Source organism: Galeopterus variegatus, unplaced genomic scaffold (genome assembly GCF_000696425.1).
Source record: "Galeopterus variegatus unplaced genomic scaffold, G_variegatus-3.0.2 Scaffold2646, whole genome shotgun sequence".
Taxonomy (NCBI): Eukaryota; Metazoa; Chordata; class Mammalia; order Dermoptera; family Cynocephalidae; genus Galeopterus; species Galeopterus variegatus.
Window position 1 is genome coordinate 183,097 of NW_007728757.1, and position 14,007 is coordinate 197,103.

The window sequence follows — 14,007 nt, forward strand, 5'->3', positions numbered from 1 at the left end:
GTTTCGGTGATGGGCCATAATAATCAACCACATTATATATTGACAAAATAAAAATTTAAAGAAAAAAAAAAGATCTAATAGAAGATTAAAAAAAATAAAAAGAAAAAGAAAAAGAAAGGGTGCATTTGGTGAGGGCCTTGTTTTTGATGGGAGCTCTCTGTAGAGTCCTGAGGTGTAAGGCATCACATGGGGAGGGGGCAAAAGCGTGCTAACATGCTTCTTCCTCTCCGTATAAAGCCACCAGTGCCACTTCTGTGATGACCCATTGGTCCATCAATCCATTAATCCATGAATAGATTACTCCATTCATAAGAACACAGCCCTCATGACCCAGTCACTTCCTAAAAGTCCCATCTCTTAACACTGCCATGTTGGGGATTAAGATTCAACATGGGCTTTGGAGGAGACATTCAAACCATGGCAAGTGGTAACTGCAGGCTCAGAAGCAGTGTGTGGGACAAGAAAGGCAACTGAAGTTAAAATACTTTCCAGCGTTTTCTCCAGACACCTTTAGAGGAGTCTGGTGTGGTAGATGCATCACCAGCTAGATGTTAAGAAGCTTGGATTAGGGTCTCACCCTGCTGTGCACCAGCTGGTTGAGGGACCCTAGACTTCACCCCTTTGGTTGGGCTGGACTCAAGCCTTTCAGAGGTAATGTAAGGTCATGGGTGAGAATACCTGTGGTTGACTCTCAGCTCTACCTATTATCAAATGTGCATGTTGTTTCACCTCTCTGAGCTGCACTTTTCTCTCTTGTGAAATGGGGACGATCATAGTACCTGTGTCACTAATAGTTGTGAGAACAAATGAGATGATGAATTCCGTGAATTGCTCCTACTGAATCCTCAGGAACTATTTCTACTCTATCTCTTATGACATTAATTTGGGCTCCACAAATGGTCTACATTGTTTGGTTGAGAAAGCCTGAGGACTGTGTTCTTTTGCTCTTCTAGAATTGCTGATCATGTGCTCCCTTCCCAAATTTCTTTTCTAGAGACTCTACTCCATGCTTAGCTCTGAAAGGGGGTAGTTATTGCACCAGGAGCCCTTGTAACCCTGGCCATAGCTCACTGGATGCCTGCCTAGATGTGGGCCCTTTTGATGCTCCCTGTCCCAGTAACTCAGCGTTGAGATGTGAAGCTGGGTAGACAGCCGTGGGGACCTGTGCTGGGTTTGCACTGAGAGAGGACACAGAAGGCAAGTAGAGAACAAGAGATGAGAAGCCTCCCAGCCTGGGAGAGACAGATGCAGAGGGGGGCTCAGTTAGAGGCAGAGGGAACTGAGAGAGTGCATATTTAGGACACAAGTTCAGCTGCTATGGTAGACAATAAAAATAACAGTGACTTAAGCAAGACTGAAGTCTATTCTTTGTCACAAGACAGCTCAGGTTGGGTTGCTGGCTCTACTCTGTAAAGTTTCTGGGGTCCAGGTTCCTTCCGTCTTGTTATTCCCTCATCCCTCATGTTGCCCTCAACCACGTGATCTGGGAGGCACCCCACCACGTCCGCGCATAGCCAGTAGGAAGCAGGAAGCTGGCACATTTCCAGTTTCCTAGTACTCTTCACACTTGATATCTGTGAGCTCCCCTTTGCCATTTCATTAAGTCCATTTGTGTTCGAGGTCATCTGGAGGTTTCTGTTCCTTGCAGTCAATATGTCTCTAGCACATCCTATTTCTTAGAGAAAAAGATGAAGTCAATGGATAGAATGTTATCAAATGCAAGTTTTTCTTCCATGATTGAAAATGGAATCAGAAATGCCCCTTGTCTGTGAAAACTCTCATCAGAGTTCAGTATCTTAGCTCAGACATCAGGCTCACCTGTCCATTACGTGCATATGGAGGTTGATATTATTTATCATTCTGCTGCTAAATAAGGTGGCAGGATAACATTTTGGAATACTGTGGTACATATTTTTTATTCTAGGTAATTCCTTTTTACCTACAATCTTTCCACCCCTAAAAGTAAACAAGGTGGTTGAGGCTTACGGCTTCAGGGGAAGGACCAATCTCTGAGGAAACAGTCATCAATTGAGTTTCCAAATACATTATTTTTATACTCCCAGCTGACACAACAGTTGTGAAAGCCAAGGTTTCATCAATTGTAAAAGCAAGCATTTTGTTTAAGTTCCAAAAGTTCGTCTTTGAACCTTAAGGGCCAAACCCTGAAAAACTCAGTGCACAAAGAATATCTCATAAATAATGGAATTTGGCAGAATTCAGGATGATATAAGAGCTAGTTTCTGGACAAAAGCAGATAAAATTGCCTAGGGAAAGAGGAGAGAACTGGGGAGGAAATAATGACAGGTCAGCTGGGGCTGGGGGAGCAGAGTATTGAACTCTCAGACAAGTTTTGCAGGATCCCAGAGCCAAGGAAACCTTTGATTGGCTTCACAAGAGTAACCCAGGGAGATGTCAGCACTTGGAGAGAAGGCCCTGGAGAGTGGAGCAGAATGGCACTGGATTATGTACCATATGCAATTGCCTTATTCAATCCTTAAGGCAATATTATCATCTCCATTTTACAGAAAAGGAAATTGTGACTCACAAGGTTAACTACCTTACTCAGGCTCTGTATCAATCAGGGTAGGGGTGGGTTATGCAGCACACAACTGCAAAGTCTCGGTGGCTTAAAACAAGTGTTATTTCTCATTCATGCTACATATTTACAGCAAATTGGCAGGGGAGCTCTGCTTATCATACCCAAGAAGAAGGGGAAGGAGATACTCAAGGACCCAGGCTGATGGAGCAGACACCGCCTTGAATGTGGCCAGCTGCCCTGCAGAGGGAAAGAAACATTAGAAGATCTCACACTGCCCTAAGACAAAAGTGATATAGATCTGTTCTGCTCACAANCATTCATGCTACATATTTACAGCAAATTGGCAGGGGAGCTCTGCTTATCATACCCAAGAAGGAGGGGAAGGAGATACTCAAGGACCCAGGCTGATGGAGCAGACACCGCCTTGAATGTGGCCAGCTGCCCTGCAGAGGGAAAAAAACATTAGAAGATCTCACACTGCCCTAAGACAAAAGTGATATAGATCTGTTCTGCTCACAACTCATTGACAAGAAGTAGCTACATGGCCCTGTGTACACACAAGAGAGTCATGAAGTGAGGTCTACCAGATACTCAGAAAAATGAGAGATTTGGGTGTCCGTGAGTAGCACTAATGACCATCACATTCCAGTGATTATTAGGTGGCCAAGTAGAGATTCAAAACCCAGATCTGTCAACCGTCTATCCATGTACTATCCATCCACCATCCATCCATCCATCCATCCATCCATCCATCCATCCATCCAACAAATATTTCTTGAGCACTTTCTTCCTTCTTCTGCTCCTTCCCCTCTCCCTTTATTCTTCTTTTCTCCCCCTTCTTTCTCCCTGTCCTCCTCTCCCACTTCCTACATTATTCTTACTTACTCTGAGAGGAATTGTAGTAACTTCTGGAGACAAAATACTAAGAATGTACTTGTGCCCTCTGTCTGCATAGAGCTCATAGTCAAGCAGAAGAACCAAATAATGAAATAAACAGTGAAGTGAAATGTGTTTTGAAAAGATCTAGAATGTGCCAAGTGTTACAGGTACACACAGGACAGGAAAACCCAAAACTGGGGGACAGAAAAGGCTTCTCAGAAAAAGAAGTCTCTTACTGAGACCTGATAGATGACTTGGCAAAGGCAAAGGTGACACAGAGAGCAAGGGAGGGAGGGCAGAGGGGTGTGGAGTGAGGCTGGAGGGGTGGATGAGGAGCAGACCGTGGCAGACGTGGAAGCCACACAGAAGAGCTGGGACTTTATTCTAAGCAGGTGTTGCAGGGCGCTAATCAGGCATCCTTCAAAAGATGACACTGTTTTGTAATTGGAGAATGGCATGAAGGAGGGCACAGAAGTTAGGAGATCAGTTGGGAAGAGGATATGGTCATTCTGGAACATGGCCAGGACATGGCTGTTATGATGAGATGGAGAGAATACAGTGGTTTCCAGAGACATTCATTGTTGCTTTGCCCCCCACAGATTTGTCACCCACTTCCCCTGGTGACAGAGACACAAAGGATTACTCAAAGCCCATCTCTTCTGAGCAGTGAGAGACCCCAAAGTGGTTAATCTTTCCCGGAACCCTCAAGCAAGAGGCATCCCTTCCTTGGGAAATTAATCCCGAATTGGGGTTCTCTTCCTGCGTTTATTTTTCAGACCAAGAAGTTACAGGAAGGGGACATAGATGGGGTTATAGTTTAACATTACAGGCTGGTTACTTTCAGTGAAACAAGCCAGATGACATTCCATTAGACAATTAAGTGATCCACCAAAAAAAGCTTGATCTAGCAAACATTCCCTTCTTACAGCAATTTATCAGTATCTTTACATAACAATCAGTAACCTGTCTGTCCTTGAGCCAGCAACCTTGCTTTGCCATAAATCTTTATCTTACACCAGAGGCTTTATAGCCTGAGGGAGATTTCTAGTCCTCTGCAAAGTCAATATTGAAACTGCAAGGCTTTGGAAAACCAGGCCCTGTGAAGTACATTTGCTTTAAGAATCCTCTACAATTTATGAGGGAAAGTTAGGAGGTGTACTCACTAGGACTGGGAATTGATGGGGCATGGGGGGTAACCTAGAAGGATGACACACAGGTTTTAGGGTTTGGCCAACTGACTGGGTGGTTTTGCCATTTCTTGTGGTGAAGATGCTGGAGGAGGAGCAGAAGAGGGGAACCGAGTACACTTTCAAGCATGTGGCAGTTGAAGTATAGATGAGTTGTCCCAGTGGAGATGTCTGGCGGGCAGACAGTCCTGCAGTTCTAGAGCTCAGAAGAAAAGCATGGGTTGGAGAAAGTTCTCAGGTTACAGCAGTTGGTTGTCAGATTCCAAAGCCTGTGGGTGTAAATACTCAAATAGACTGGCTGGATCGGACTGATGGCCTGAAGGGATTATCTATTCAACAGTTACTGCATACCTACTCCATGCTAGGAACTGCCAGACACAGAGAATTCCACAATGAATACTTTATTCATGGTTCCTTTCCTTATGGGTACAGTAGGTGTCTCCTAGTTTCAAACCTCTGTGGGTAACAATATATTAAAAATATGTAGTATTTACATTACCATGGGAAACCGTTGCTTCCACTCTTTCCTGGAGGTTTCCAATGAGACACACACACACACACACACACACACACAAGTTGCACAAATCATCCATGCATAGTTAAAGAAAAACATTGATTATGGTCTAAGGTTGCCCAGCATTGCTTTAAAAAAATATCAATATTGCTGCCAAAGAAATCCCATGCAGCTTTAGAATCAAATCTATCAGGTACCTCCTGAAAGGGCGTTTTGTCAGAAAGTGAGATAAATGAGCCACAGAAGGACAATTCAATCCACTGAGCAGGGCAACGGTGCTGGAGACAAGTCCCTGCTGCAGTACTCAGCATTCAGCCCCATGTTGGGCTGTAGAGGAAAGGTTCCTGGCTGCCACTGTGCTGAAGAATCCCCAAGTGTTGTCCACGTTCAGCAGGACACTAAGGGGAGGACAGGACCTAAGAATTCTATCTGCAGATGTGTGTCTTAGAGAAGTAAAAACACATGGTACAGGGAGGCAAGTGCAGGAATATTTACTGAAGCAATGCTGCAATAGTGAGAAAAAGGAAGAAAAAGAAAAAAAAAACTTTAGTGACCATCAGTTAGAGAATAGATAAATCAACTGGGCTGTATATACAGTGTGGAATTTATGCAGCACTCTAAAAATGAGGCAGTGCTCCATGTTCTATCATGTAAAAACTCTAAGACATTAAAGAAAAATTATCCATATTTTTTATTAAGGTATAATGCACACAAAGTAAAAATTCACCCTTTTTACTGTATAGTTCTAAGTTTTGACAAACAGACAGTTGTGTAACCACCACCACCACTATGAGGATATAGAAGGGTCCCATCCCTCCCCGAAAGTACCCCCATGTTCCTTTGCAGTCAACCTCTCCCCTCATCTCCAGCCACAAGCAGCCACTGATCTGTAATCTATTCCTATAATTTTGTCTTTGCAAAAATATCATAAAAATAGAACTATACAGTACACAGACTTTTAAAAATTATTTATTTATTTAATTGACATATTTAATTGACATACATACTTATGAGGTACAATCTGATGTTTTGACACATATAGATGTTGTATAATGATCAGATTAGGGTAGTTAATGTATCCATCATCTCATGCATTTATCATTTCTTTGTGGCAAAAACATTCAAAAGCCTCTCCTCTAGCTATTATGTAATATACAAAACTTAACTGTTAACTATAGTCACCCTATGGTGCAATAGAGCACCAGGACTTACTCCTCCTTTTGAATGGTAATTTTGTATCCATTGGCCAACCTCTCCCAGTCCACCCCCCACCCCCATCCCTGGGAACCACTGTTCTACTCTCTCAGCAGGTGGCCTTTGGGTCTAGCTACTTTCACTCAGTATAATCAATCTAAGATACAATTATGTTGTTGTGTGTTTCATTCTTTTTTTCATTGCTGAGGAGTATTCCATTGTATGAATGTATCAACTTGTTTATCTGTTCCCCACTTGAGGTTGATTCTCTCTCTCTCTCTCTCTCCTCTCTCTCTCTCTCCTGCTCCTCCACCTCCTCTTTCTTTGACTTACAAATAAGCCACTATAAATATTCATACAGTTTTTAAAAATTGAGCTATAACTAAAATACCTTGACAACATTTAAAAGTGTACAATTCAGTAGTTTTTAGCATATTGTGCAACCTTTATCATTATCTAATTCCAGAACATTTTTGTCTCAACAGTAGGAAACCCCATATCCATTAGCCCTTACTCCTGATTTTTTTCTCCTCCCAGCCTATGGCAAACACTAATCTATTTTCTGTTTCTATCAATTTTCCTATTCAGGATATTTCATAGAAATGAACTCACAGTATATGTGGCCTTTTGTGTCTGGCTTCTTTCATTTAGCTTAACGTTTTCAAGGCTTATCAGTGTTGCAGCATGGATCACTACTTTATTTCTTTTTATGCCTGAAAACATTCTATTGTATGGATATGAAATGTTTTATTTATCCATCCCCCAGTTGATGGATATTTAGATTGTTTTCACTTATAGCTATTATGAACAATTTTGCTGTGAACATTCATGGGTAATTTTTGTGTGGATATGCATTTTCAATTCTGTTTCAGTAGAATTGCTAGCTCTTAAGGTAACTCTGTTTAACTTTTGGAAGCTGTCAAACTGTTTTCCAACATAGCTGCATCATTTCATGTTTCCACCAACCGTGTATGAGGATTCCAATTTCTCCACATCTTAGCCAACACTTCTTATTGCTGTTTTGTTGATTCCAGCCATCCTAGTGGATATGAAATGCTGTCTCATTGTGATTTGGATCTAAGTATTGACTAATGATGTCAGGCATTTTTTTCATGTGCTTATTGATTGGCCATTTGTAGATCTTAATTAGAGAAATGCATATTCAAATCCTTTACCCATTTTTAAATTGGGGACTTGTCATTTTATTGTTGACTGGTAAGAGTTTTTTTATATATTCTGGATACAAGTCCCTCATCAGATATATGATTTGCAAATATTTTCTCCCATTCTGTGGACTGTCTTTTCCCTTTTTTTGATGGTATATTTTGCAGCACAACTTAATATTAATGTAGCCCAATTTCTCTATTTTTTTTTTCTTTTGTTGCTTGTGCTTTTGGTGTCATATTTGAGAAACCATTACCTAACATGATGGTTTTGATGGTATATTTTGCAGCACAACTTAATATTAATGTAGCCCAATTTCTCTATTTTTTTTCTTTTGTTGCTTGTGCTTTTGGTGTCATATTTGAGAAACCATTACCTAAACATGATGGCTAAGGTCACAAAGACCTAGACCTTTGTCCACATCATCTAGGTTATCTAATTTGTTGGTATACAATTGTTCACAGTATTCCCTTATAATCCTTTCTGTTTTTCAGAGATCAGCAGTAGTCCTCTCTTTTCATTTCTGATTTTAGTAATTTGAGTCTTCTCTCTCTCTCTCTCTCTCTCTTTTTTTTCTCAGCCAGTTTATCTAAAGGCTTGTCAATATTTTTAATCTTTTCAAAGAATCAACTTTTGGTTTCACTGATTTTCTTCCTTTCTTTTTCAAAAAAAAATTCTCTATTTTATTAACTTCCACTCTAATCTTCATTACTTCTTTCTTTCTGTTGGCTCTGAGTCTTAAGGTGGAAGATTAGGTTATTGATTTTGGTATCTCTCTTCCTTAGGAATATAAGCATTTAGAGCTATAAATTTGCCTCTTTCCACTGCTTTATATGCATCTCATAAATTTTGGTATGTTGTGTTTTAATTTTCATTCATCTCAAAATATTTCCTAATTTCTTCTGTGATTTTTTGTTTGATCCATTAATTACTTAGTATTGTATTATTTAATTTCCACATATTTGTGAATTTTCAATATTTCCTTCTGTTAGCGATTTTTAGTTTAATTCCATTGTGGACAGAAGATATACTTTGTTTTTAATTTTTAAAAATGTGTTCAGACTTGTCTTATGGCCTAACTTATGGTCTATCCTGAAGAATGTTCCGAGTACACTTGAGAAGACCATGCATTTTGTTATTGTTGGGTGGAGCGTTCTGTAGATGTTAGTCTTCCTCAGTGACAGTCATAGTTACCTTACAGCATTGTTGAGGTTTTTATTTTCTTGTTTATCTTCTGTCTAGTCGTTATATTATTGAAAGTGGGATGGAAATTTATTATGTAAGGTCCTTACTCCACCATTCCCAATGGTATCATTTGTGAACAGTTGTAGTATAAATATGGTTTTAATTTCACATGGATAAATACCTTAGAGTGGGGTCATTACATCAAATGGTAAATGCAGTCACTTCTCTGTATCCATGGGTTCTGCATCCATGGGTTCAATCAACAATGGATCAAAATACGCCCCCCCCCCAAAAAAAAGGCAAAAATAACAATTTTATATAAGGGACTTGAGCATCCATGGAACCAGTTCCCCACAGATACTGAGGGATTACTGTATGTTTAACTTTGTAAGAAAATGCCAAACTGTAAGTGGCTGTACCATTTTGTATTCCCAGCTGAAAGGTGTGAGAGTGCCAGTTGCTCCTCATTCTTACCTGCTGAGCTCACTATTGTCAGAGTTTTTTCTAAAAGCCATTCTAACAGGTGTGTAGCTTTATCTCATTTTGGATCAAAGTTTCTTTTCCCTGATGAGCACGTTGAGCATCCCTTCATATGCATACTTACTACCTGTATATCTTTTTTGATGATGTGTCTATTCAAACTTTTGTCTATTTTTTAAGTTGTTTGTTTCTTGAATTCCAAAAATTCTTTATGTATTTGAAACAAGTCTTTTATTGACATGTGGCATACAAATATTTTTTCCCAATCTGTGTTTCTTTTTGTTCTCTTAACAATGTCTTTCAAAGGGCTGAAGTTCTGACTTTTGATGAGGTCCTATTTATCATATATCTTTTTTTATGGGTTACGCTTTTTAGTGTTGTATCTAAGACATTTTTTGCCTAAACCAAGGCCATAAAGATTTTCTCCTACTTTTTTTTCTGGAAGAATTGTTATATTAGGTTTTAAATGTAAAACCTAAATGTAGGGGCCGGCCCGGTGGCGCACTGCGCTGGTGCGCCGCTTGGGAAGTGCGGAGGCGCTCCCGCCGAGGGTTCAGATCCCACATGATTTATTTGCGTAGAGATATCCAATTGTCCAAGTACAATTTGTTGAAAAGACTATCATCTCTCCATTAAGTTGTCTCTGGAACTTTGCCAAAAATCAAATGACCAGATACATATTGGTCTATTGTGAATATTCTAGTATGTTCCATTAATCTACATGTTAATCCTTTTCTTCATAGCAAACTGTCTCAACTACCAGTTTTATAGTAAGTCTGAAAATCTGATAGTGTGAGTTCTCCAAATTTGCTCTCTTTCTTCCAGTTTGTTTTGCCAGTTGAGTTCTTTCTTTAACTTTCCATAAAAATTTTAAAGTCACCTTATCAATTTCTACAAAAAAAAAATACTACTAGGATTTTAATTGGAACTGTACTAAATCTATAGATCATTTTAGTGAGAATTGACATCTTAATAATGTTTAGTCTTCCCATTCATGATCATTGTATGTCTGTTTATTTAAGTCTTCTTTTATTACTTTCATTAGTGTTTTGCAGTTGTCAGCCTACAGATCTTGCACATATTTTGTAATTTACACCTAAAATTTTTATATTTTTAGTGCTCTTTTAAATGGTACTGTTATTTTTATTTCAAGGTCCAATTACTCACTGGTAGTGCAAAGAAATATAACTGATTTTTATGTTAATTTTTAACTGTTGTGGAATATACTATAAAGCATATGTACTTCACAGGGCCTGGTTTTCCAAAGCCTTGCAGTTTCAAATATCGACCTTGCAAGGACTGGAAATTTCCCTCAGGCTATGAGTCTCTGTTGTAAGATAAGGATTGTGGCACAGCAGGTTGCTGGCTCAAAGACAGAATAGTTACTGATTGTTATGTAAAGATACTGAGCAATTGCTATAGGAATGAATGTTTGCTAAGATCAAACTGTTGTTGGTAAGACCACTTAATTGTCTACTGGAATATCATCTGGTTTGTTTCACTGAAAGTTACCAGCCTATATTGTTAAACTGTAATCCCACCTTTGTTCTCTTCCTGTAACTTCCTGGTCTGGAAAATAAGTGCAGGAAAAGAACCCCAATTTGGCATTAATTTCCCAAATGGAAGGGATGGCTTTCACTTGAGCAACCCTGAGTGGAGATTAACCACTTTGGGGCCTCTCACTGCTCAGTAGAGATGGGCTTTGAGTAATCCTTTGTGTCTCCATCACCCAGGGGAAGTGGGGTGACAAATCCATGGGGGGCAAAGCAATGCAAAGGAACAAACTGTGACTTTGTAAAAATCACTAGTTCTAGTAGCTTTTTTTGGTAGTTTTTTTGGTATTTTCTACATAGCAATTCACATTGTCTGCAAATAAAGACATTTTTATTTCTTCCTTTCTATGACTTTTATTTCTTTTTCTTACCAATTTCTAGATGATTTTTCTTACTGGTGTCCAGTGACATTTGGCATCATTAAAGCAAGTGCGTACTTCCTGTTTCTCTTTGGAGGTGCCTGTCTCTTCTTAGGTTTCAAGTGAGCTGGTGGCCCTGTGACCTCGGCCCTCTGATGGGCTTAGGATCACTTATGAATGTACAGATTGTCCAGCATTTGTCTTGTTGTTGTAAAGGTGGAAGTGTCACTCTTTCCGCTTTCCTATCTCCTAAGTAGAGACTGGACGTCTACAAGGAAGTATCTAAAACATTTTTATCATAGTAAATTGCAGTATAATGAACCCAGCCATCATCCAGCTACAGCAATGATCAATCCAAGACCCCCTTTTGTTTCATCTATTCCTGCCCCAATTCCTTCCACCCTAGTGGATTATTTTGCAGCAAGTCCTATATGTCCTCAAATTTCAAATATAATGTTTCATTATAAAATATATTTTAAGTCCATAAATACATCACTGCAGTGAAATAATAATTCAATGTGAAATCATTTGTGTTTAAATAAATATCTATATGTTTGCAAATGCATGAACAAAAGTTTGGAAAGGGACACTCCAAACCGATATAAGCATTTGTGTATGTGGGGGGTGGAATTGGGTGCAAGTTAGGGTGACATATGTTTTATCTGTAATGTCTTTATTAACAATAAGAATGCATTTTTGTATTATTTGTGTAATTTCAAAAGTGTGAAAAAAAGGAACCAAAGTAAAGGAAATGAAAGAAATAAAAACAGCCGTTCGAATCCCAGTGCTACTGCTGACCATGTGTGTGACCTTGGACAAGTCACATCATGGGGCTAGGGTGGGGGCTAGGAAGTGACATGGGCGGGCAGGGGACAAGTTGTTGGGGGTGGCTTTGGGAAGGACAGGTAAGAATTTCTTACAGGATTAATTGTGCTAGAGGATTAACTGACATATCCCTTGCGAACCTTCTTGCATGCAGTAGGCACTCAAGAAATGTGAGGGCCCTTCTTTCCTACCATGTCTCCACCCAAGGTAGAATTATGAACAGGCACATACTGGTTGAGGAATATTAAATCCTAATTTTAATGTGCTGCTTCTGCCCCTGTGTGGTGTGTTCATGTTATTGCCGGGATTTTTCTCACTCATGGGAACATAAAAATGAATATTATTTACCTTCCCCTTAAGTTGGAATTCATCCCTTTTACTTCTTGGCCCCCAAATCTGATTCTGCGGTATCTTGTTTAGATTTCTGTTACTGTCAAGTGCTTACAATACCTCTGTTTCCCTTACTAGTTTGTAAACCTCTTGAAGGCAGGGACCTATTTAATTTCCTCTTTCTCTCTCTCTCTCCAACATAAAATGGAATATAACACTGTGAGTGTGCAGGACTGTTGTGATAGTTAAATTGCCTCAAGCCTGTAAAAACATTTTGTAAACTAACAAAATGCTTTCTAGATCTATACCTTTGTTCATTCACAAACGTTTGTTACAATGTCTATAACCCACACGTTGCACAATTTGGAGGGTACAGCTCTTCTTTGTGGCCTCATGAGGGATGGGAGAGAATAATTTGTCAAAAACTGCAGAAAGGCCATGGTTGGTGTTGGACAAACTACTGTGGGAAATAGCGCAGGAAGGGGAACTTTTGCTGGGGACAGAAGGCAAGTGAAAAGTTTACATAGAATGAAGATCTGAGCTGCCATGCTAGAGGGACCCTGGTCAATCAACAGAGCCACAGAGGCAGGGAGACACGTCTGGGGTTGTCCTGGTGTCCTGTATGGCTGCACTTTAAGGGACATGGTCCACATGGCTGAAGAAGGGTCTAGAACTGTAGGTTGAGCAAGAAAATGAAGGACCTTGAATGCTGTATTGAGGGATATAGACATAAATCACCCAAGCTTAGTCAGTGCCTTCCAGAGAGTGGGCATTCAACAGTTACTTGTGAAATTGAATTAAATGGTTGTGAAAGATGGGAAGCTTCATTGTTTCTGTCTCGAATTGTCTGTTGTCTTCTACTTAGAGGGGGGATATTTTCACAGTTTCAGTCTCACTGAGTCTATTTAACAGTAGCATTTCTCCAAACACTTTCACTATACCAACATATGAAATTTATATTCATTATAAAGAAAAGTCTCATGTTATGACTTTTTCTTGGAAGTTTCTTTTTTAAAAAAGGCTTGAATGAAGTTCTCCCATTTGTCACAACATGCACGAGCCTGGAGAAACTTACGTTGAGTGAAATAAGCAAAGCACAGAGGGATCAATAGCACACGTGCTCACTCATATGTGGGAGCTAAGACAGAAAGAAGGAAGGAGAGAAAGACTCCAGTAGTGCATGGACTTGCAGAGGCAGAGAACAGACCTAGGGATACAAAGTGGAGTTGGGGGGAAGGAGGGAGCGAAAGGGAGATTGGGGATAATTGGGTGGGGGACATGGGTGGGGTATAACCATAATTTGGTAATGGGCATGCTACCAGTATGGATCTGGCTATCACATCCTGGGAACAAGTGATGACAGTCACCTTTGTACTCCATGAATATTCATAACCAATAAAAAATAATTAATTAATTAAAAAACAAAAATACAAAAAAAAAAAAGGCTTGTCCATGTGTACTTTGGGATACAAAAGATTCAGCAATCATGTCTAGATTTCTGAACATCTACAAATGGAGCTAAATGCTTTTTTGATAGAAGATAATTTTCTCTCACAAGAACTTGGCTATCATTTCAGCAGTTGACAGCTAGCATCCATCAGAGGTGTTACCTTCAGGTTTTTAAGAAAATGGAAGAAAATGGAACTACAATAAATATACCTGGTTGGAATGGAAGGTAAGAATAAAGTAGGCTGTGAAACTTTTAGTTTTTGAAGAATAGATTTAAAGCTTTATAATTATGCTTTATAGTAAAAAAAAGATCCTTCTGAATGGAAATCATCAAGTCGAAGGTATACCT